At 49.0% G+C, this 23,831-nt stretch overlaps 1 protein-coding gene across 3 annotated transcripts in view; it reads left to right on the top strand.

Annotated features, from left to right (window-relative positions):
- EPHB1 (EPH receptor B1) overlaps positions 1 to 23,831 on the top strand; it is a 476,611-nt gene that overhangs the window by 146,240 nt on the left and 306,540 nt on the right. The window contains exon 1 of one of the 3 annotated variants that reach the window (XM_027061798.2): positions 20,840 to 22,821. The exons of the other annotated variants lie outside the window; for them this stretch is intronic. The gene's annotated coding sequence lies outside the window, so the exon portion shown is untranslated. Of the gene's footprint in view, positions 1 to 20,839; positions 22,822 to 23,831 lie in introns of those variants that run through there. 3 annotated transcript variants of the gene reach the window in all.

Raw genomic sequence — 23,831 nt, 5'->3', positions numbered from 1 at the left:
CATTTTCCTGTTGATGGACATTTAGCTTGCATACGATTTTCTGCCCTTATAAACAGTACTTCTACTGACATTCCTGTACATGTCTAAGAATTTCCCTGGGATCTTTTGGGTCTATACCTAGTAATGGAATAACTTGTTCATAGAATATATACACTGTTCAGCCCTCCTATATAGAATCAAACTGCTCTTTGCAGCAAGTGTACCTGTTTTTCTGTTTTCACTTTAGAATTCACTTTACCATTTCAAAATGAACATAAATATAAGTAACAGTTTTATTGGATTAAATTTATAGATTGATTTAGGAATAATTAACATTTTATGTTATTTAGAATTCTAGGGGTGCCTGGGTGGCTCATTTGGTTAAGTGTCTGACTTTAGGTCATGATCTCACGGTTCTTGAGTTCAAACCCCACATTGGGCTCTGTGCTGATAGCTTGGAGCCTGGAACCTGCTTCAGATTCTGTGTCTTCCTCTCTTTCTCTGCCCCTCCCCCCCCATTCATACTCTCTGTCTCTCTCTCTTTAAAATAAATAAACTTTAAAAAAATTAAAAAATAAAGAATTTTTATCTAAGGATGTGGAACTTTTTTGTTATTCAGTGTATTTCAAGTTATGTTCTCTTTTTTTGTTACTATTATAAATGAAAATTTTCTCTTCCATTCTATCTTATAATTGGTTGTTTTTTGTAATGATAAAAACCATTGCTTTCTTTATATTACTTTTGTAACTTGCCCCTTTATTCTTCCGAGCATCTTGCCATTTGATTGTCTTGGGCTTTGCCAGGTGTACAATCAGATTATCCACTAATGTTGACCATATTTGTCTCCTCCTTTCAAATTCGTACATTGAATTTCCTAGACTAATTGTTTTGCCTACTGCTCCACAATACTGCTAAATAATGGTGGTGAGTGTGGACATTTTGCCTTGTTCCTAATTTTTATGGGAAGATTTCTGGTGTTCCATTAAGCATTTTTTGTTGAAGAAGATATATATCATCATGGCAGAAAATATCCATCTATTCCTGTTTTATTATGAGATTTTAAAAATCAAGAATGAGTGTTGACTACTATTTATTGCCTCTTCAGTGTCTGTTGAGATGTTTAGATAAGGCTTTACATTCAGTAATATGGTTATTTTATATTATGAATTCTCTAATATTGAACCATCCTTGCTTTATAGTCAACCCTACTTGGTTCTTCAGTGTGTTGTTGGCTTCTCTGCCAGTAATGTATTTAGGAGTTTTGCATTGATACTCATAAGCAAGCTTGATTTCATGGGCCTGTCTGGGTCTCTGGGATCTATGTATGAGGCACCCTGGTAGGATCTGGGTGTTAGAGTCCTCCTTAACAGCTTCAGCATTTATACTAAGAACCAGTTCTCATGATTATTTGGGTCTCCAAATGTTCCACGGAACTTCAGCCTTCCAGAGATGATTTTCTCCATAATCTTTTCACAGAGTAGGGTGGCATCTCAGATAAGAGGGGTTCTGTTCAGATTCCTTGAGAATGGCCATGGACACAGTCTCCTGTTATATAGCTCATCCTGTTCTCTCTCTAGTCAGGCTTTCTTCCATATAAGTGCGTTTTGGAGAAAGTGCAGCCTAACTCATTGTCTAAGCTGACCCTCTCCCAGCTCCCTTCCTGCTGTGCTTACTGCTTCACTAGAAGTTCTTCCCAGTTCTCTAAGCAGGTTATTTTTCCAAAGTTGAATTTATAAGGGAGATATTTGGATCAGGAGTGTATTTTTCCAGAGAAAACATGTTTTAAGTAATAGTTGAACTACTTCCTTATCCTGGCCTTGAAGCCCATTTACTGCTTAAAGTCCCTACTAGACGTGTGGGTCTGGCAGTCCCAACTACAGCTTGTCACCAGTTATCGTGGTCTTATGACAGGAACCTGTGTGGAGTTCCATTGCTGGAACCCTCACCAGAAGCCCATTCTTTCCGACCTTGGCCTGGCAAGAGCATGTTTACTTTCAAAAGGCCAGTTGCTTCTGGGGGATTCTTTAGACTGGGCTGCCTACTTGCACCAGGAACAGGTTAACTCTGTAAGAAGAGGTCCCCTTCTCTATTTGCATAAGAAAAGAGAATTCTGTGCATTTGCCTAGGAGAAAGCAACTACCCATCAATCACTCCCTAGGTGACCCCTCAGGAGAACAAAGGGCAGTTGTTTTTTTTAAGTCAAGGGTTTGTAAGTTAGGGGTTACCAGCAAATGGGATCTCTCTTGGTAGGATGCTTTTCTTTTTCTTTTTCTTCTTGATGGACAAATTAGGCTCCATTTTTATTTCTTTCTGACTCCAGGCATCTCTGTAGGTCTCTATTCTCTGGCTTTCTCTATCCTCTTCCTTTCTATTCTCACTTTCCCCAATTGGCTACCACTCTGCTCCCCCCTCCCGCCCTCCATCCTATCTCTTGGTGTGTAATTTGTTTGCAGTCAGGTTGTCTCTTTGATTTACTAGGCCTCTTCTCAGCAGAATTATAATAAATGGATTGCTTTGCTGAGCCCCAGCTAGTTCAACACCATTTGCTCAGCCTGGGTCAAGCCCCTTGCAAACAGAGGATGCGTACAGCCTGCACAGAGGCCCGTGCTCACACACACGATACCAGCCCTCTGCATCTCTTCCTAGCCAAATATAATGAAAAATCACAAGTCATCCATCTGAGAACCAATTAAGTTACAATAACGTGAAAGAGATGTCCTTAGGACAGTCTGTCTCCCCATAGTGAGTCCTGGGTACTGATGCTCTTGGGCCTGGAGATTGTCCTGATTACAGACTTAATTAGTTGTATAATTAGCAAATGTAGGCTTATAAAACCTTTTGTTGTTTGCATCCAAAATACACGTAAAGAACATAAACCTAAACTCTGTTAACTGAAATGGGGAATGAACAAATCCATTCACGGGCCACTGTGCCTCGAACACTTTCAGTGGTTTTCCTTCGCATTGAGAAGGAAGTAGAAAAGCAAGAGAACAAACCATAAATCCAAACAAAGAACATCTTAATGCGGCCTATGAGGCCCAGCCTGCCTGCTTCCCCTCCCATTCTGTCCAGTGCAAGTGCGTACTATGTGCCCTACTCTCTCTCTCAATCTCTCTCTCTCTCTCTCTCTCTCTCTCTCTCTCTCTCTCTCTCGGGCCCCATAAAAGCCTTTCTCTTGCTCAGAAGTGCCAGACCCCATGAGGGCTTTGGCCTCACCCTCACCTCTGCCTGACAGTCCTGCTAGGCACCAGCTCCTTCCTTTCCTTCATCAGGCCCTTTTGCTCATCCCTCCAGGCTCAGCCTCAAAGCTGCTTCCTCCGGGAAGCATCTCATCATCTACATGAGCTTGGTCCTGTTGTCTTCACCACCCACTGTCATCCTCCTCTGTGTCACCTAGTGCAGTGGTCATGACATGAGTATTTGGGCCACTCCTTGAGGGTTATCTGTCTGTCCCTCCGGACCACACTGTGCCTGGCATTTGGGCTCCTGTCTGTTCCATTCTGGGTTTTATCTGCAGAGCAGGTACTCCCTAGGGTACCTGTGGGCAGAACTGAGTGAAGGAAGGAAAAGAATGCCAAGAGCAACAGCGGCTTTGTCTTTCTTCACTGAGTTGTCAGGAGAGGTTTGCACTGAAGTGTGAAATTTCTCTTTTCATAGCTCCCTCTGTTTCCCACCCTCACTCACCCACCTTTATTCCTGTGCATGGCCCATTCTTGTTGAGGTGAGCCCATGCTGATTTCTCCTCACCAAAGATGGAGCCTGAAGGGTAGTGACTGAACCTCTGCCAGCCTGGGATTCTGCAGCCCAGTGTGCATTGGCTCATTTCAGATTCATTGAACTGAGTTGGTGACTTCATTGTGAGGTGTCCTGGCCAGGGATCTCCCGCTGTCACCGCATCTGAGCTGGGCACAGCGTGACTTATGGAAAGAAGTGCAGAGTGGTGGCAAAGCCTGGGCTCTGAGTGGACCCAACTCACTGTGCTACCTTGAGACCCCCTCCCCTAGGGTCAGCTTCTCATCTGAGGCCCCTTCTAATGATATGATTTGACCTCTGAAGCAGAAATGCAAAGACTGGGTCTTCTCAGCCTACAAGTCTTCCAAGAGGTCACGTCGGCCACCCCTTACCTCCAGGAAAGGTGGCACCTTGTCCATCTGTTTCTTCTCTGATGTCTGTACTCTCTCTATTGTCCTTCTCCCCATCTAGTGGTGTTTATGAAGCCGTGAGCTGTTGGTTTGGTTCTTTCTTTGGGTTCTGGCAAATGAAATAAGGTTCTGGAAGAAGGATGGGGAGTTCTGTTCGGACCAACGGCTCCAATGTGGAAGACCGACCAGCCTCTGTCATCAAACTCTCTGGGCTTTTTGAGATGCACTCCTTAGCGCAGCGTTTTGTGAGTGTATCAGTCAGAGGCAGTACATTTCCCCTGCCGCCTCCTGTGGGCACCTCTGATCCACAGAGGTGTGTTGAAGAGCCAAACGCTTTGTTCCTGGAAAACATCCCCTTCTGATGGTTTGATTCCCTTACCTGGTATTTTTCTCTGTAGTTCCTCATTTTCTCTTTGTCTCGGGGAACGAGGAGCCATCGCGGTGATGCTAGGGCCTCTCCTTTTCCTGTTGGAGTTCAGTAAATCTGTAGCATCTGAAGGGAGTGGCAGCCTCCAGCCTTGGGCTTCAACAGGGAAGTAGGACTTAATGTATAGCTGAAGCTTCTGCTTTCATAACCAGCCCCCTCTCTTCTGGAGATTTGTAGTTTAGAAGGTGTTATTTAGAAGAAATCAATGCAAAATAGGAGTCTGAATGGGGGAGAGCCCTATGCCCTCTGCTCGCTCACCCCTGCTCTCCCATGGCCCTGCAGATTTGCCTTTTTCTAGCCAAGCCTGGCCCCCAGGAGTTGACACCCACAGAGATCAAAGCCACCTCTATCTTGTCTTCTCACTCTGCATTTGCTGGCTCTCTGGATGCCCAGTGAATTAAGCATTTCGCTCAGTGACAGAGAATCAGGGTCCAGATGGACGCAGGAATGGTCTTGGTGCCCGGTGCAGAAGGCGGGTGTTGGACAGTGACTGCCTGTCTTTCCGGCCATCGCAAGCAGAGGGAGAGTAAAGGTCTTGGAGAGAATAATCTCGAACTGTTACCAATGCATTTTTTTCCACAAAGAAAATAAGAAAGCCACGGCTTTGAAGTGGAAATTTTCTAGGCTTGGAAGAAGCTGAAAAGTAAAATGTGGTGCTAGGGACCTTTTGTGTGCAGATACAGAATGTGAAAACATGTACTTTTCCCATTAAACATGCTCAAATATCCTTCTAGTACTCATGTAAGCAAAAGTGAATTTGCTGTTTATAAGTCTACGAGGAAAAGCCACCTGAATGTTAAGAAGGGCAGCTTAAGTTTCTATTCAAGTTTAAACTGCTTGAGAAGGTGGGCCGATAATAGGAAAAGCATGACAGGTTTTTCTCCTGCATTTTGAAATGGATGGGCAAGGGGAGGGGGAGTGGGCACAATTGAAATCCAAAATGAAAGGTGTGTGGGTCCTTCCATATGGTCACCCTCTACCTTTCTTTTTCAGTTCCAGTTTCTGCAGCCTATGCCAATCATTGTTGGAACAGGCAAACAGGCTTGGGGTTGGGGTAGGGGTTGGAGAGAAGCAAGGAACTGGAATCTTCTCTTGGACTCCTCCAACTTTCTTCCATGTAGCCAATAGCAGGGAGTTGTAGCAAGAGGGAGATGTGGACATGGAAGTCTTTTAATGGATCACCAGGTCAGGTTTATGGCACCTCAAGGTCAGGGAAAGAAGCTGTGAGATACCATACAGACCGCCCAGACCTGCAGACTGTTCATGTCCCCAAAGGTCCTCCGAGGCCTCCTTGTAGAAGCCACCTCAGAGATGCCCCATCTGTGTTTGCCGCGTATCTGCTGGATGTCTACCTTTCTCTTCAACCAGTGTTCTTCAGTCTTGGTGGCCTCCTTCTCATAACCTGTCACACTGGATGCAAATTATCCAATTATCCTGTCAGTGAAGGGGGATAATCACTGAACCTACCTCATGGGGTCACTGAAGACTGACAGAGGCACTGAGACCATGCCGTGAGAATCCGGTAATACTTGACGCCGTGGCGGTGGACGTTGCTATTACTACTCTGACAATCATTGTCTCCACCCACACTGGCATGCCGCTGCTCACCTTTCTTCTTGCTGAGTGACTTGATGGTTTCCTCCTGTCCAAGGCCTGCTCCCCAGCGGGTTGGTCTCTACTGTAGATCGTTACACAGTTGACCTCCTCCAGCCCATGTCCTCTGCCCACAAGCCTCTTGCTTTGCTCATCAGTAGTCCCCTGCAGTGTCAGGCTCAGAGGGCAGCCCTACTCGGGCAGACTTGCTAGAAAGCACCGTGGGTTTGGTGTTGACAGAGGTGGGAATCTGGCTGGAAGCTGTAGTTGTCCTCAGGCCCCTGTCCCAGGGCCCCACATGAGCCTTCTGATTCACAGGGGCAGAGGTTGGTGAAGGGTCAGCCCTGGTAGTTCAGCTTCATGATGGGGTGTGGGAACCGCTCAGTGAGGAGTTGCCTCCTGGCGAATGTCACTCTGCTCACGTGATATCTGTCTTGTCACCAGGAGCACTGTATGAGAGTGGAGGCATGGGCCTACACAAGGTGTGTGTGGACGGGGGAGACTCTGGCTCTTTGGTGAAATGAGTGTGCCTTGGAGAGTTTTCTTGAAAAGGTGAGGGCAGAGTTGTTCCCTGATGCTTTCTCACAAACAGGTTTAAGTCAGGGGATTCTGGGCATACCCCAATCTCCCCTCGCCGTATTCATAAAGAGTGGTTTTATTCTTGGTCAGCTCCTCACTCTTAGGATTCTGGAAGATTCCACCTTCCTTTGGCCTGGGAAACCATGAGGAGCTACATGGTTGCTGTGGAGGGATGCTGCGATCCTAGCTGCTCTCTGACCCCTGGGACTCAGGCCAAGGGCATGGGGTTGGGGGCAGGCAGCAGCAGCCCTGCAGGAGAGTGTGACTGCAAGTCAGCAAGGCAGGGTTGTAGGGTCATTGGCAGGTCCCTTAAGGTGGCCCTCCCACCGCAGGTGTGTCCAGTCCTTAGGCACCATTGTTCCTCTGCCCAGAATGCCTTCCCTGCTGGTCTCTTCAGGGACATGACTCATCTAAAATTCAGAGGGGCATTTCCTCTGGGCTGCCTGGCCCAACTTCTGGCTCTGACTGAAGTAGCCAGCCCATCCTTCCATTGCACTGTTGACTGACACATGGAATGAATGAAGGATGGATGGTCACTTCTCACTTTAGGACCGTTATTACCTACTTCAGACCCTCCTTCATCCCGGCTCAGACATTTTGGGACTAGCTATGAAAGATGGGGGCTGGTTTGGGACTCCAGCCTGAGTGGGTGTGTCTGCTTTCCTTCCCCAGGGGAATCATCTTTCTGGTGGGCAGCTGGGTCTCAGTGATGTGAGGAAGGGAGGGGTTTTAGAGCCGTTTCTATAGGCAGCCTCCCTTCTCTTCTCTTAGAGCCCAAACTGCATGTGGACCATGGCCCAAGGCCATGACACGCCCTGTGTTTCACCATTAAACATGCCTCAAGGATTCGTGACTTGGAGCCTGATTAATCCCTAGAGGGCAAATCGATGCTATCTCCTGTGCCAGTGGCATCAATTGGCATGTCGGTGGGGTGGGCTGCCATGAGAAGGATTGTGCCCTGGTGGCTTAGTGTGCTTGGGCTACTGGCAGTGTCTGTCATGGGTGAGGGGAGAGGTGTGGCTGCACAGAGGCCAAGTGTTTTGTCATCTCAGCTATCCACTTCATGCCCAGCCTCCTCTAAGTTATGTTTTTACAGTCGTCACCTCCAAGTGTCATCCTGTAAAGGGGATTCATTAGCAGCCCCGTGTTCAGCTGGGGAAAATGACTTGATCACAGTGGCACTGAGTGCTGAAGGCAGGACTGGGTGGAGAAGCTGAGTCTGTAGGATTTCCAGCCCAGTCTCCACTGGTTCCTCCTTCCTGCTGACCCCATGGTCTCATTTAGTGGCACAGATTGGCCTTCTCTGTGTCGCTGGTGGCAGGCCAGCCCTGATGCTCCAGACTCCCAGGAGATTGCAGGAGAGGTTCGGCAGTCAGCATGCTGGCAGGTGATACGGGGCTTCAGCACAGTGTGTAGTTTGGAAGCGATTTTGTGTTTTCTAGGCGCCCATCTGTGGAGGAGAGCAGTGTCTGCGCGGGTCTGTCTGCTTACTGAGGAAACAGCTGATGCTCCCGTGTGGAACTGTCTGCCCTCTGCGTGTGTCATTTCATTTCCAGGCTGAGAAGCTCCAGGCCTTCTCAGGAGGTGGGTCCAGCCTTTGGGAGCTCTGCCTCCAGTCCCCGGAAGCGCCCTGATGTTTTGCTTCCTTGTGGGAATGAAACGTATGCCATGCCAGGTATACAGCATGCTGGCTGGGAGCTCAGCTCCCACTTCTGATTCTGGCCAGCCTCCTGAGGGCAGCGTGCAGGGCGGCATGGTCTTAGAGGGTGTCTTGAGCCAGTTCTTAGTGGTCTCCTAACAGATGAGGTAGCCGCCCCTACGTAGCAGTTCCGATTTTCTTAACTTCCTTGTGTAGTGTGGATCGGTGAGTGGAGGGCAAGCAGAGGGCCGTGGGCTCTTCATATCATGGGCGTTTCCCATGATATGAGTTAGGAGTAGTTAGGAGTAGAAAAGACACTTTGGACTCTTGGTGCATGAAGTTCATCATCATTGTCCTAATCATCCTCTTTCTCATCATCCTCAGCCACGGGGACCTGGGGATTATGGAAAATTTTTGCTGGATGTTCAGGGCAGAGAATGAGACAGCTTCTAACTCAGGTTGACCTGAGTGTTAATTCGCTCTTGTCAGTGCATCTGAGATCCTACACTGGGCAGCTTGCTGATCCCCCCAAACACACAATTCTTGCATGTGTCAGTGCCTTTGCTCTTGCTGTTCCCTCTGCCTAGAATTCCTTTCCACGTTTCTTTGACTAGCACACTTCTCCTCGTGTGCTAAGCCCCAGCTCAAGTACCCCTTCCTGTTGTACAGAATAAATGTATTTCCAAGGATAATGTTTATCACATTCTAAAGTTGATCTCTTCCTTGTTTTCAAGTGCCCAAACACACATGCAACTTTGGGTTTATTGAGGGGAGGGTAGGCACACACAGCAGGGATAGTGGTGCGAAGTCATAACTATACCTGGTGAGTTTGTGAGATGATGGGGTGACTGATGGACTCAGCGCTTCTTTCTACGCCAGGAGTGGCAATACATAGGCCAGGTGGGTCAGGGATGTCTTTGGTGTATAAGCTGATAAAACTATCCTAGGAGAATGGACTTTAGGGTTAGATAAGACCTTAGTTGGAATCAGGCCCTGGTTGCAGCGTGTTCTGAGGCCTCATCTTTGAGCCCGGTTTCTCTTTCTATAGAAATGTGATAATACAGTCTGCCCATTAGGCTTCTGTGGGAAGCATGTGGGGTGATGTAGGTAAAGCACACAGTAGGTACTCAGTCTGGGTGGCTGTAATTGTGACCGTCCTGGCTGAGAAACTGAGGCCTTTAGGAGCAGGGATCTTAATCGTGTACAACTTTAGATCTGCCAGTAGGCCTAGCATGGTGCATGTGCATACTGGCTGCTCATTTTTTGTAATTGGTTGAGTAGAGCTAATACCCTAAGGATTTTGTGCCAGGAGGAGGCTGGGTGAAAGTGGTAATTAAGGAAGAAGGCTCTGGCAATGGCATGTGTGTAGGGTGAGTTAGAGGTGAGTAGGGTTGTTGGAAGGGAGAGGAAGAACCTTGAGCCTCAGAAGTGAGGAGATAGCAAGCACACTGTGACGTGACCTGGTGGGGCCAGGTGGGTCATGGAGCCTCTTCTTCCAATGTGGGCTCATGGGGCTGAGTGGGAAGGTAGCCTTGGGCAGAGAGGTGGGAGGGGCATGTGTGTGGGTAGAGGTACTTGTGGGTGTCTGTAGGTGTTGGGGGGAATGTGCATGCATGGGTGTACATACATACACGTCCAGAGGACCCACCACTGACCAAAAGACACATTTCTGCCCTCACACAGCTAACAGTTGCATGGGAAAGAATGGCATTAATGAAATTGTTACTTAAACGTGTAGTGATTGGTCTGATGGGAAAATTCAGGGATTCTTTGAGAATTCATACAAATACCTAATTCATACTTGGGGGCTTGGGGTAGACAACTTGTTTTCAAAACAGCTTTTATCTTTTGGTCTTATTTATCCATAATAAGCATAATTTAATAATTTTTACATAGATAAATATGTTGATCTTTCCTTTCTTTAACATAACTACAATACCATTATTACATCTAAAAAAATTAACCTAACTTCTTAGCGTTCTCCAATATCCAGTCAGTGTTGAAATTTCCCTGTGTGTCTCATAAAATTTTTATAGTTGGTTTATTCAAATCAGGATCCAGACAAGATCCACCTGTTACATTTGGCTGACTTGTCTCTTCTAATCCATAGGTTCCCCTGCCGTCTTATTTTCTCAAGTAATTTGATTGTTGAATGACCAGGTTGTGTGTCCTGCAGAGTTTCACGGAGTCTGGGTTTTGCTGATCACACCCCCATGGTGTCAGTTAATTAGCGTGCTGCTGGGGCTCTTGCACACCCTGTAAACTGGAAGTTAGAGCCAGAGGCTTGAACAGGTTTGGCTTGACTTGGTTTCCCCATAGGCCTTTCACCTACTGCTTCAGCAGCCGTTGGTGACTGTGGCCTAGGCAGGAGACATGTCATTGATGGCAGCATCCATGCTAAAGCCAGCCAGTGAGAAGAGTCACCCAGGGAAAGGGAAGGGGAGGGAGGTAAGGCTTGGGTGAAAGAGGGGACGGACATGCCAGCACTGAGAAGAGCTCTAAGGAGCTGGTCACTGTAGTGAAAGAGGGCTGGGGTGGAAAGCAGAGGCAGCACTGAGCTGCGGGGACCTGGAAGGTCTTTTAAACTCTTTAAGCCTCATCTGCAGAGTGGACAGAGTACCTATGATCACCTCTGAAAGGACTGTGGAGATTCAGAGAGGTAGCGGATGCAGGACATTTAGCAACGGTGCCTGGCAATAGAAAGGGATTACTGGGTGTTATTGGAAACAATGATGATGATGATGTGGAGGAGGAGGAGAAGGAAGCTTGGACTTTCCCCCCATGTCCACGAAGCTGTTGAAAGCTTTTGGGCCAGAAGGTTATGATCAGATTTGCATTTTAGGGAGCCTGACCTGTTTGCAAGATGGAGGATGGGTTTGGGATGGGGATAAAGGGGGGCGAGACCGAAGTTAGGTTGATGCTGTTGTCCAGCAGGAGAGGGGGCCGGCATGAGTTGGTGATGCCAATGGGGGTGGAGGCAAATGGACTTATTGGAAGGTATTCAGAGAGCAAACACAGAGAAGAGGTGAGAGTCAAAACAGGTAAGAGGAGGGAGCCAGGAATTCAGGAGGGGGTAGAGGGCTTTGGCTTGACTCTCTAGAAGGAGGATGGTGGTAAATCTCTGGGACCTTGGGTCAAGCATGCACTCCAGTACCTATATATTTCTGTGTTGTGTGAATGTGTCTGTGCTGCTGTACTAATATATTCTGTGCATTTTAATATACACAGTAAAATAAAAATTACTTAAAAATCAGATAAAGATGAAAGAAACAATATTTTAAAAAATCTTGCTATGATTAAAATGTCTCCTTAATCTCATTAGCTGGGAGAGCAAGGCAAAATACACACTCAGGGAAAGGTGCATCATTAGCAATAGCGGGTATATATCCACATCTCAAATAGTCTTCTTGATTATTTGATGTTTTTGGCCAATTTCTTTTCAGATCTGATTAGACTAGCATGGCTCTTAGCTCCTTGTGTGGCTGATGAAGAGCAATTACTAGATGTAGGGCAAGTGTCAGCAACCTCAGGCTCATGGGCTTTATTTACGCTTGCAGTACTGGAATGGCTCAACTTGTGAGTTCTTTGCAGGAATCTTTTAGAGCCACTGATTCTATTTTTATAAGGGTTCATTTGCTCTAAACCAGATTATACGCTCTTTGCCAGGCATCTATAAGCTGCAGTGTCACGCTGAAATGAACACACGGTTAGGGCACGCTGGTCACCCTTCTGCATGCTGTCCTCCTGTGCTTCTCTCAGGACACCTGGGAAGCTGTGCCTGACACATGACCCCTACCAGAGCCCCAGGGAGGGCACCAGGGGCCGTCTGTACACTCAGAAGGACTAAGCTTAACTTCTTCCTTTTATCTTCTTTTATGTATTAAGAAGAAATAGAAAAGAAAGTGCAAGCACCATATTTAGAGCCCTGGGTTGCTCTGTGACAAGCCAAGGGTGGCAGAGTGTTTTGTGCGAGGTGGTTAAGGCAGGTGAGGTCCTGAGCAGCCTGCTAGCATGTGGCTCCAGCCTGGGCTCTTGCATGCCAGGTACCCCTGCAGCTCATGGTGTCTGGCTGTTGAGGGGGGCCCCCTTTGTGCTGGAAAAGCCAGGGTGGGTGTGTGGAGGAGGGTGGGGGCAGGGAGGAGCTGGAGTGTCACATGTACCCTCTCTGGCCTCTAAAGCAGTCTGCCCAGGAGCGAGGCCCCAGCTTGCCCCGAGGCCAGGTGTGTGGGCCTGTATGGGGAATTTGGCACATTTAACAGCATTACTTGCCATTAAAAATGAATTTGCATAGGATCACCTTCTCAGCTGGTCCTGGGGGCTGGGGGTCCAGAGTCCTCTCACTTACTGCCTGCTCATGGACATTCCCCTCCCACCAGCCAAGGCCCTGTGTACGTTTCTAGGGATGGCAGTGGTGAGGCCTCGGCAAAAGGAGGGGCTCGGGTACCCACCAGAGATGGGAACCAGATAATAGATTAACCAGGCAGAGTTGGTGGAAAAGAGATTTGTGAGGTTGTTTAAAATTGTTCGGCATTCTACAGGCTGTTATTCTCTTGCTGCTAATCCTGGATTCTGATGAATCCACAGGAGACCCGTGGACTCGATCATCATGCCTATACTGAGCAGTTCCACCGCGACCTCACTGCAGCCAAATGTGCCTGGGAGGGAGACTGGCTGGAGGAACGTGGGCCCTAGTTGGTTGTTGCTGTAACATTGCTTCCTGAGCCTGTGCAGAGCCAGTGCAAGCATCTGCTCTGGCCCCAGAGCCCCTGCGATCCTTGGGAGGGGGCAGGCGCCTGGGCACTTGGAGAAGGGTGCGTCCGCCTTGACGGGACTGGCTGCTGCCAAAGGGAGCTCATTGGAGTCAGCTCCACAGTCACCCTGTGCAGTTCCCAGCCCTGGAAAGGAGGCCGGCTGTGAGAAGAGGCAGCGCTGCCGACCAATTAGGAGCCCAGGCCGCGTGGCGCTTTCCTCCCCTGAGTGATCATTTCCTTCTGAGGCTTGGTTCTGCCCTCTGATTATCGCAACGCGTTGCCTGTTTGGTTTTTCTCTGCTTAACTCCCACACTCATTTTGTGCATGAATGAGTACAATGAAACCAGTTTAATTTGCTGTTAATTCTCTGCTCAAAATATTCTCTCGTGTTTAAGGGACATGGTCCCTTTCATCTTTCTGTGGTGGTTCTGGAAAGAAGGCAGCTGCTGGGGTGGCGGAAGGGGTGGGGAGGGCGAGGGGCTGTGGGAGACAGGCACCGTTCTTTGTGGAGGAGGTGGGCACTGTGGAGTGGGACATCTTCCACAGCCTGTTTGGGAGGAGGGCCCGTGGGGGTGGGGCCTTTAGGTTTCGGAGCTAGGGGTCATTTTGGATTCTCACTGTGGGGTAAAGTACATGATTGAGAGAAATACCTCCCAGTGGAGGGGTCATGGCAAGGGATTCGAGGGTGCAAACCCAAGCTGGCTTCTGTGGATCCCGTGTGTAGGCATGAGAAAATGAATTCTGCAGCAAGTCACAGTTGTGAGGTGGTCAGGGGAGACGTTGATGTAATTTACGGAAGACAAACTTTAAAAACTGCTTTAAAGCATCTATGTGTAGTGTTTATACAATATGCTCGAGCTTAGCCAGTCTGAAAGAGACCTATTTTTTGACAAAAGTTGCTGGTTTTGGTCAACCGTGCCTAGCTCTTCCACCTCTCTGCTTTAACCAGAGGACCTTGGGGGAAGAGAGCTTTGCACCTGGTGACAGGTATCCAGTCCCCAGTAGCAGGGCTGTATTTTGAGTAACAAATGATCTACACAGGAGCCGAGTCTGCCGAGCAAAAGTAATGAGGGGGGGCGGCAGCTTTGTGGCTGGTCACCCCGACAGTCCCTCAGGCCATGTGGGAGCAGAGGCAGCTGGGTGGAGGGTGGGTGAGGCTGATCCACCATGAGGGTCTGCCTCATTCTCCAGTAATTGCAGAAAGACCCCATCTTTTGGGGAGGCTGTTCTTTTGGAAGCTTTATGCAAATTCAAGATGGAGGAGGTTGAGAAACCACCAGGGATCAGCTTCCCTCAATTTTCCTGCCTGGAGCTACCAAAAGTGCAGGTTGAGGGAGCCCAGGAGCCTCCCAGAGCCTGTCAAGCATTCTTCTGGTGACCTAGCTGGGCATTCTTGATTCCCTAGGTAGGAGGGGGGAGCTCCACTTTGGAAAACACACGTGCTTTATCCATGATTTTAGCACATCTGTAGAGACTGCCTGCTAGATAAAGGTGCACAGGAAAGGGAGAAGAGCAAAGGCAGCCTGTGATGGGTGGATTTACAGGGGCCAGACAGTATGGCCCGTGGGACTTACCATACTGTTCTGTCTGGGGTTCTTCTTTGCCAGAAGTGGGGAGAGAATTTCAGAGGCCCAGGATGCTGGGAAGCAAGGATCTTTGGAGAAGATGGGGCTCTGAAGATGAAGTCGGGGGTCAGCTGGGCTGGGTTGTGCTCAGGGAGTGGTGAGGGCCTCCCTCCCCTGCCCCAGGCATGGGGCTCCTTCCTACCTGCTTCACTTCCCATGGCCCCCTCTTGACATGAGCACAGTTTGGGGAGCTAGGGCAGAGATTGCCAGCAAGGAGTGAGCTGAGAATGGATACAATCAGGATCAATGTGCTGTTTGGGGGCGCTATAGTTGTACCAAGGTGGAGCATTGTCATCAAGCTCATCTTAAAGGATATGAAATGAAAATAAACAGTGCGTGCCCTGTCATCTTGCCTTCTTTTTGTAATTAGGAAATCTCCTTCCTCACCAGAGAAGGCATAGTGACACTCATGTTCGTGTGTCTTAGCTGGTATGTCTCTACCACAGCCTGGGTCCTCCTCACCTCTGGCTTCAGACCACCTCCTGAGTCGTATGGGTGGAAGGCTGAGAACGGTGGGGACAGGTCCTATTTTCTGCAGGCTGACACCAGCCTGGCCCTGCCATGCCCACTCTCTGCCACCCATTTACCATTTACCATCCCTCTCCTTGGCAGCCAGAATACTTGTCCCGTGTTAGCTACTGAGGATGGTCTGTTTCTGGAGCCCCGCTTCACAACCCACCCCTTTATCCTTACCAAAGAGTCTTGTGGTAAGGACACTGGTTTAACTAACTTTTCTAACTAATTGGACCACGTAACCTTTTTTTCCCTGGAGCATATATTCTTGTTTCCCAGTTCCACATAGTACCCTTTGGGAAACCTTGCTCCAAACCTTCCAATCCCTTATGTCTTCTCCCATCCAAATCCTTTGCAGAATCCGAGAGGTGCCTGTAGTCTGGCTTTTGCAGGAAATCTTCCCTGACCATCGCTGTCCTCCCCAGGGCCCTGATAGTTCATACCACTTAGCTCCGAGGATTCTTTTACAGACTGAGGTGATGAAAGTAGTTTTTCAGGATAGTCACAAGATCCAGGGTCATGGTTTTCTCAGGAACCTGATTACTACTTCCTGCTGGACTTCCAACCTCTGTTGTCACTTGCTACACTTGCTCACCCCAGTGCTCCAATGCACTTGAACTTAGGACTTCCCAAGTCAGAGAATTCCACAGCCTTCAGGCCAGTGCCTTGACCAGCTATCTCCCACCCCTTGTCCTACTCTCAGGCCCAGGGGCCACCCATCAGCCAGCTCAGGGCTTGCAGCAGCCTTGGCCATCCATGCACTGAGCAGGTGGTAAGTATTTACAATGTGCCTGGACCTGAGGATATAGGTGTAGACAAGACAGACCATGCCCCTGGAGTCATGGAGGGAATATGCCATTCCTGGCTGGATTAGCTTCCTAGGGCTACCATAAAAAATTGCCACAAGCTAGTTGCTTAGAACAACAAAGATTTATTCTCTCACCGTTTTGGAGGCCAGAAGTCTGAAATCAAGGTGTTGGCCAAATCGATTCCTTCTGGAAGCTCCGAGGAATAATCTGTTCCTTGACTCCCTCCTAGCTTTTAGTGGTTGCTGGCACTCCTTGGTACTCTTTGGTTGTAGTTGCATAAATTCAGTATTGGTGGTGACAGGAGCCTTGCTGTGTCCATTATCCCCCGGCTGCCCTCTAGGCTGTGGAGGGCGGGCAGAGCTTTGCCATTTCCCCATGATTCCTGGGTAGGCCTTGGCTTGTTTTGATTGAGCATCTTGCTGTTGGCTTCCCTTCTAAAGCCCCCTTTGCCCATCTGCTGACTCTTCTCCTTCTACCACCTGGTTTTGCTATGTTGCATTTTATCTCAACTGATCTCCTTCATTGTGCCTCTGATTATGGCCCCATCAGATCAAAGGGGACTCTTCCCTAAACATGACAACATGTTTCTCTTGATGTGCCAAGTTTACAGACTCCCAGCTGACAGGAACACTAGTTACCCATGTGTCTCTGAAAATTCGGTAGTGGTGAGTGAGACTTGTGCTCCCCATGCTTCTTCTGTTTTCCTTCAGGCCTTCTAGGAAGGACTTAAACTCCTTCCTGAAGCTGGTGGAAACCAGTTAGCCAGAGAGGATGGCATCATAGACCAGACTTAGGCCAGTCATCTTCCATGGATATACTTTGCTTAGAGTACTCAATATAAACTATATTTAATTTTGTTTTTGTTCACTAAATATACCCAGGGACACAGCTGGTGTCTTTCTGGTGTTCTGAAGGGTCACAAAGACTTCTGCAGAAGTTTGTAGGTGTACTGATAGCTCGAAGGCTATTTTATTATTGTATGTTAAAATAACGAATTAGTTGATTAAAAATTACATGAAAAAATTTAAATCTCACTCAACAAATTCTGTCTGCACATTTGTCCAGGCCAGACCCTTTTCCTGTCTAGATTTTGGGTGGGCAGATGGTAGGCCACGGGCATGATGAAGCCTGTAACCTGTTTTCATGCTGTAATGGCAATGGCAGATTTACATAGGTGTAACAGAAACCTTATGGCTCACAAAGCCTAAAATATTTACTATTTGTCCCTTGACGGAAAGTTTGCCAACTGCCAGCATACACCATCATAGTGAACATCATTCAGCCCAGCTTCTGGGTGGTAAACTAAGGCCACTTGAGAGGGTGTGCTCTTGAACAGGCTGGAGGACTTCCCCTAGAGCTGTGTTCTTTCCCAGCCAAGATGGTGTGTTCCCTACAGAGGTCCAGGGAATGCAAGCCAAGATCCATTCGACTGATGGTACTATGGCTAGTGTGTGTAATAAGATCTCAAGCAGTAGGGCACATGCCTATCTCTCAACTGTCTTTTGAAGATGTGATGATGTCTGTGAAAACATTTTATAAATTCTAAGGGCTGTTTATTAAAAGCATATGTTAGCATCCCCTCAGAAATAAAATCTAGCAAGATATGGGTGAGATCTTTATGAAATGAACGGCAAGACTGACGAACAAAATTAAAGAAGAACTAAATAGGGGGATATTCCATGTTCGTGGACAGGAAGATTCAATATTGTCAAGATGTCACTTCTTCCCAACTTGAGCTATAGATTCGATGCAATCCTAATGAAAATCCCAGCAAGTTATTTTATGGATATAGACAAAATGATTCTAAGGTCTATATGGAGAGACAAAAGACGTCAAATAACCAAAACAATGTTGAAGAGCAGAGGTGGAGAACTGACACTACCCACCACTGAGCTTGAATGCTTTACATGGTCACAGAGGAGCAGCACAGAGGAGGGAAGACTTGCTGTGAAGCTGCAGTAATCAAGAGAGTGCGGTATTCCTTTTTTTTTTTTTTTCTTAACGTTTATTTATTTTTTTGAGACAGAGAGAGACAGGGGAGGATCAGAGAGAGAGGGAGACACAGGCTCCAGGCTCTGAGCTGTTGGCACAGAGCCCGATGTGGGGCTCAAACTCACGGACTGCGAGATCACAACCTGAGCTGGAGTCGGACATTCAACCGACTGAGCCATCCAGGCGCCCCGAGAGTGCAGTATTCCAAAAGAATACACATATCAATGGAACAGAATAGAGAGCCCAGAAAAAGACCCCTACAAATATAGTCAAGTTCTCTTTCACAAAGAGCAAAGGCAATAAAATGGAGCAAAGACAGTCTCTTCAACAATTGGTGCAGGAACAATTGGAGGTCCACATGCAAAAAATGAAGGGGCATGGGGCCCCTGTCTAGACACAGACTTTACACTCGTCATAAAAGGCATATATCGGGGTGCCTTGGTGGCTCAGTTGGTTAAGCATCCGACTTTGGCTTAGGTCATGATCTTACCGTCTGTGGGTTCGAGCCCCACACTGAGCTCTGGGCTGACAGCCCGGAGCCTGGAGCCTGCTTCTGATTTTGTGTCTTCCCCTCTCTCTGCCCCTCCCCCACTTGTTCTCTCTCTCTCTCTCTCTCTCTCTCTCTCTCTCTCTCTCTCTCTCTTTCTTTCTCTGTCTCTCAAAAATAAAAAAAAAAGTTAAAAAATTTTTAAAAATCATACATCTTAACTTTTTATCCAACTGTTTCAAAATAATAGATAATGAGTGATTATTATGGGCCAGGTACCATAAAAAACACTTTACAATAGCATCATTAGACCTTCATATTACCTTGAGAAACAGGTATATTTTACCCATATTACTGGTGAGAAATCTGGGGCCCAGAGAGGTTGTGTAGGTTGCCCAAAGTCACACTGCTATTATTTAGCTGGATTGGAACCCATGTCTTCTGACTTCACCTCCAGTGCTCTGTTAGCTGCATCATAACTGGCTAGGTAGGGGTCCTCTAAATAAGGCAGGTGTGTATTTTCCTCTGCTGGTAAGTAAAGCTTTGCATCATTTTTTAAAAGGAAGGGCAGGTGTACCTAAGGAACATGGTGAAACGTAAAACACAGCTCAACTGTCTCTGGCCATTTCTAGCCTTAACACTGAATTTTGGCTGTTATAGAGTAAAGCTCCATGTCATTTTGCTGCGATGTGAACCCGAGATGTGAAGCACCAAGGGAGCTTCCAGGAGGGACACAGTTTGCTGTTTGCCAGTTGTCATCACATCATACGTTAGGGCAGTTCTTATGATGTGGGGAAATGGTGACCCCGCCTCCTGTCCAAGAAAGCCAGCCTGTAGTACTGGTGATGGAAATCAAGAGGATGCAAAGAGAATTGACACCTTACCAGAAAGAGTGTACACTTGATGGCATTACTCAATTTAAAAATTAATAAAAGTCTTGGAACATGACCACATTTAGATATTACCACTTGACTGTCCTTGGGAGGCTGAAGAATAACCATTCATGTCCCTGCTTACCGCCTATGCACTCTCCCCACCCGCATTCCAGGACTTGGCCTTCCCTCTCCAGGCCTCCAACACGTTGCTGCCTTTAAATTCACGGTCTCCTGGTACAGAGTTAGGGACCAATACATTGCAGATAAGCCTCCTCCCCTGAGAAGACTGTAGGCTGACAGCCTCGTTAGTGTCTTGTTCCCCCGCTGATTCGGTCACTGGCCCATTCACCCAAACCTGAATGGGCCCCCAGTGCTCTTACCCACATCCTGGGCACATTTCTGCCCCCATCCCATAGTGCCCTGAGCTGTGTATCCCATCTTCCCTTTTGCAAGCCCTCGCCTCTCCTCTTCTAAACACAGGATGTGGGGCCTTCTGCGAATACACCAAGGTGCTTCCACGTGTCAGGCATGGAGGTGCTCATATTCCCAATGAATGCATGGGGCGGGGGGCGGGGAGGGCTTGCCCAGCCTCTGGGAGCTCTGACTAGAGAGAGGCTGGTCCTTGTCACTGGCTTTCCCGGGTCGAGGACCTAGGGCTCCAGCCTTGCTGCACAGGGCCCCATGCCTTCACAGTAACCCACGTGGGCTGCATGCAGGGAAGGGGATCTGTTCCCTGTGCCTGTCACTCTGCACTGCGCGGAGGGAAGTGGGGCTTTTGTGAGTTCTCAAGTGAATCTGCTGGCCCATTGTCTGGGCTAGCTCTCCACAGAACTCCACCAGTGCCCATGAGGACAGGGCGGGGCTGGGAAAGGCCGGATGTATTCCCAGCCAGGGCTGAAAACACTATTCATCCCAGAAACACCCTATTAAGCAGCAACAATGGCACAAGGAGGGAGAGGGGAGAGTGGGAACAAGGAGGGAGAAGGCAGGAGAGGTGAGGGAGGGGAAGGGGGGAAGAGGGCCAAGGGGAAGGGGGAGCGCAAGGAGGAAGAGCACCCACACGCAGAAGAGGGGGCCACTCGTCAGGTCCTTGTGTTCCTGGGGAAGGATTCAGAGCTTTAAGGAGCCACATTTCTCCTAGGGAGACCCTGGCATGCTCAGTGGGATTCATAAGGGAGATGAGAGGTAGGATGTGCCCACCAGGGAGGTGACAGCCCCCTTCCCTCCTCTGTGCTGCTCCTCTGTGACCATGTAAAGCATTCAAGCTCAGTGGTGGGTGCTGTCCCATTAGGACGGTGCCAGTGAGGTGGTGGGGCTGACAGAAGAGCTGAGGGAACCAGAGTGAGGGGGAAAGAGACTGTTCAGAAGGTCCTGTCCCCGCATCATCTGAAGGGCTGACGTGGAGAAAGGGAAGAAGTTGGTTTTGGGGGGAGGGGCTTTCATGCTCACAACAAGGCCCAAAGAAAGGAAATCCCAAGGAGCCAGCCTTCTGACAGTTGGACCAATCTGACAAGAAAACGGCCAGCTTGGAAAGGTAGTGAGTGACTCGTCTTGGGTGGTATGTAAACTGACACTGAATGGTCAACTGGTGAGGGTGCTGTATCAGAGGCTTGAGCTTAGGATGGAGGAACATACCAAACTTCTGGAGCTTTTAAACCCAGAGAGGTTCTGAATTGAGAGTGATGCCCAGATTTGGGACCCAATCCCCAATGTATCTGGACAGGAAATTGTGAATGGGCAGAGGAAATCTGGGCAAGTCATTGTGTCTGAGCTGGAAAACATGGAACAGAGCTCCAGATCCTGAAGCCACTGGACTTGATCTTTTCTCAGTTCAGAAGGAAAAGAACTGCAGGTGTCGTTTTTCCCGAAGCCTGTTCTTTAGGCCAGAAAACAGAGAGAGAGAGAGAGAGAGAGAGAGAGAGAGAGAGAGAGATGAGAGGCACAACCCTCTCAAGGAAACCTCTCCCCCAACCTAGAAGGGAAATGCAAGGCCAAGTTGATGAATGAACCTCGCCTTGAGCTTCCAGCATTGAAGAGGAGGTGACTTCCAGGCAAGAGCCTCAGTCCAGAAAAGCCTAGAGTGATCATCCACCTTATCCACTGTCTACCTGGGGGACTGGGCAGAGAGAGAGAGATCCAGGCTCATAGCGCATGCTGATGGTAGAGCCAGGCCTAGACCCCAGGTCTCCTCTGTAATTGAGAGTGCTCTCCTAAGCCTGGGACATCCAGGTTGTGATGCTGAATTTATCCAGTTCCAAAGCCCTGGTAGCTGTGGGAGTGTGACAGCTTCTGCCCTGGGAGGTTTCAGGCATCAGACTTCCCCCTGCCCTCCCTTCCTACTGCAGAGGGCAGATCAGGTGCTCGTAACCAGAGCTGGAGCTGGACCCTGCGGCCACCAGTCTAACTTGCCTCCAGTTGTGAAAACCCAGCAGGACGCTTTGCAGGCCAACAAGGGAACTTTGCCTGGAGCTTCAAATCCCTCTGGAGACGTTTCTGCACAAAGGCATGCACTGCAGGAGTTTTTCAAGGCTTAGGGAGAACATTTGTGGCATTGAAACCATTTGGGATCTCAGGAGATGCTGGATGTCAGGAGCCAGTCAATGCTATTGATTGGGAAACAAATAGAAGTCTTCCCAGGGCCCTCTCCAGACACCTTGGCGGTGAGAGAGAGGTCTTAGGGGCATTAGTGACAAGCAGGGCTGGACAGGTTCTCCCTGATAAGGAGAAATAGAGTGATAAGAGATCCATTCCTGGGGGCAGGAGACATTCGTGGAGTTCAAGGGGGTGGTGCTGGAGAGGCCTTGGGCATCACCCCATTGACACCCCCCCTCCCCCGCCAACCACACAGCTCAGAGAGGCCAGAACTGTGATCTCACAGCTAAGATTGAGCCATTCCCTGGCACGCCCCTCCTGGGGTCAGCTCTTGGTGGTCCATTGCTTCCATCACTGCTTGCCTCCCTTTGACCCTCTATGTGTTAACAGTGGTCATGTGATGCAACAGGACAGTGTTAGACCTAGACGGACAGCACCTTGCAAGTAGTTCAGAATCAGTCCTTCCGGACAGGGTAAAATGATGAAAGCAGACAGCGATTGAGCCCTGCACTGAGTGGTGGCTCTGTACCAAGGTGAGGGTGGGGCAGACTTGGTGGCTGGAGTCTTAAGGGAAGCCTTCTGAAGGAAGAATGATCAGGCCTCTGTGCCTTGCCACCACAGCCTTTGAACCCAGGCCCAGTTCACACAGCTGGGCCCGTGGGTCAGCTCTCCAATGGCTGTGCATTGCCACTGCTGGGTGATCTGCAAGGTACCTGTGGAGGAAAGTGATGTCACTTGGTCCTGCTGTCATGGAGCTCACAGGACACTGGCCAGGAAACTGCAGAGATGACATGGAACACAGACCCTACAAAGCTGAAGTGCTAGTGGGGGTGGGCTATATCTTCAGGGGCAGGAGGAACGTAAAGGCTGGGTGGTTAGGCAGGCTTCCTGAAGGGGGCGAGAGGGGCCATGGCTGGAGGAGTTTGGGGGGTGGACAGTTAGGGTGTGATGAGGATAGATTCAATCAGGGGGACCTGGGTGGTGGGTCTGGGGGCTGCATTAGGCTAGGCTGGCTCTCTGGAGAGGGAGGGGGAGGCCTCTGTGTAGGAGTGGGGTGGGCAGTGAGGAGGCATGAGGCCACGTGCAGAGAGAGAGGTGGCATGAGGCACAGCAGCTCCGCACAGGATACTTGGAAGAGGATATCGGCAAAAAGTGTTAGCACCTGGTGGCAGGTGTGCTTTGGAACAGCCCTAAGGGTGTTCTGGTGGCTCCTGGAGACTCAGCACCCCCAGTCTGGTCCAGGGTGTGTCCAGGAGAACATGAGAGCCTGCCTGGCCAGCCCCACACCCTCCTTTTCTGACTGGTGGCCCCTCCCCTGGCACGTCCCCTAAGTCCTCCCCCCTGGGGGCACCTGGTTTTCTCTGACTGCTCTCAGTGTACTTCAGAGTCAGTTCCCAGTGCCAGCAACTTCAGAGACATACTGTGCCACAGATCAATCCAGGATGAGGGCACAGGAGGGCCTGGAAGGGGAAGCAGACGGCAGCGTGTTCCTTCTGATTAACGAGCTCGGGCCACCATCCATCGCTGGCCTTCGTCAAGACGGCGCAGAGTCATTTTGCATGGGCATGTGGGCTCTCCTCCCTGCTCTTCTCCAGGGTGATTGATGCCTCTGGGGGCCTGTACCCCCAAGAAGGGAGAGACCCTCTTTCCTGTGCCCACGATAGACAGGAGGCAGCAGGCTTATTCTGCACAGCTCTTTCTTGTGTGTGCCACTGATGCCAACTCATGGGTATGTCCGAGTGGCTGGGGCACAGATTTCATCTCCATCAGAACCCATGGTGATGGAAGAATGGAAAGTGCCAGGCTCCTCGATTTTAGTAGTTCTTTG

Source organism: Acinonyx jubatus, chromosome C2 (genome assembly GCF_027475565.1).
Source record: "Acinonyx jubatus isolate Ajub_Pintada_27869175 chromosome C2, VMU_Ajub_asm_v1.0, whole genome shotgun sequence".
Lineage (NCBI taxonomy): Eukaryota > Metazoa > Chordata > Mammalia > Carnivora > Felidae > Acinonyx > Acinonyx jubatus.
The sequence above is the reverse complement of the archived record's forward strand: the minus strand, read 5'-3'. Positions and strand labels throughout refer to the sequence as shown.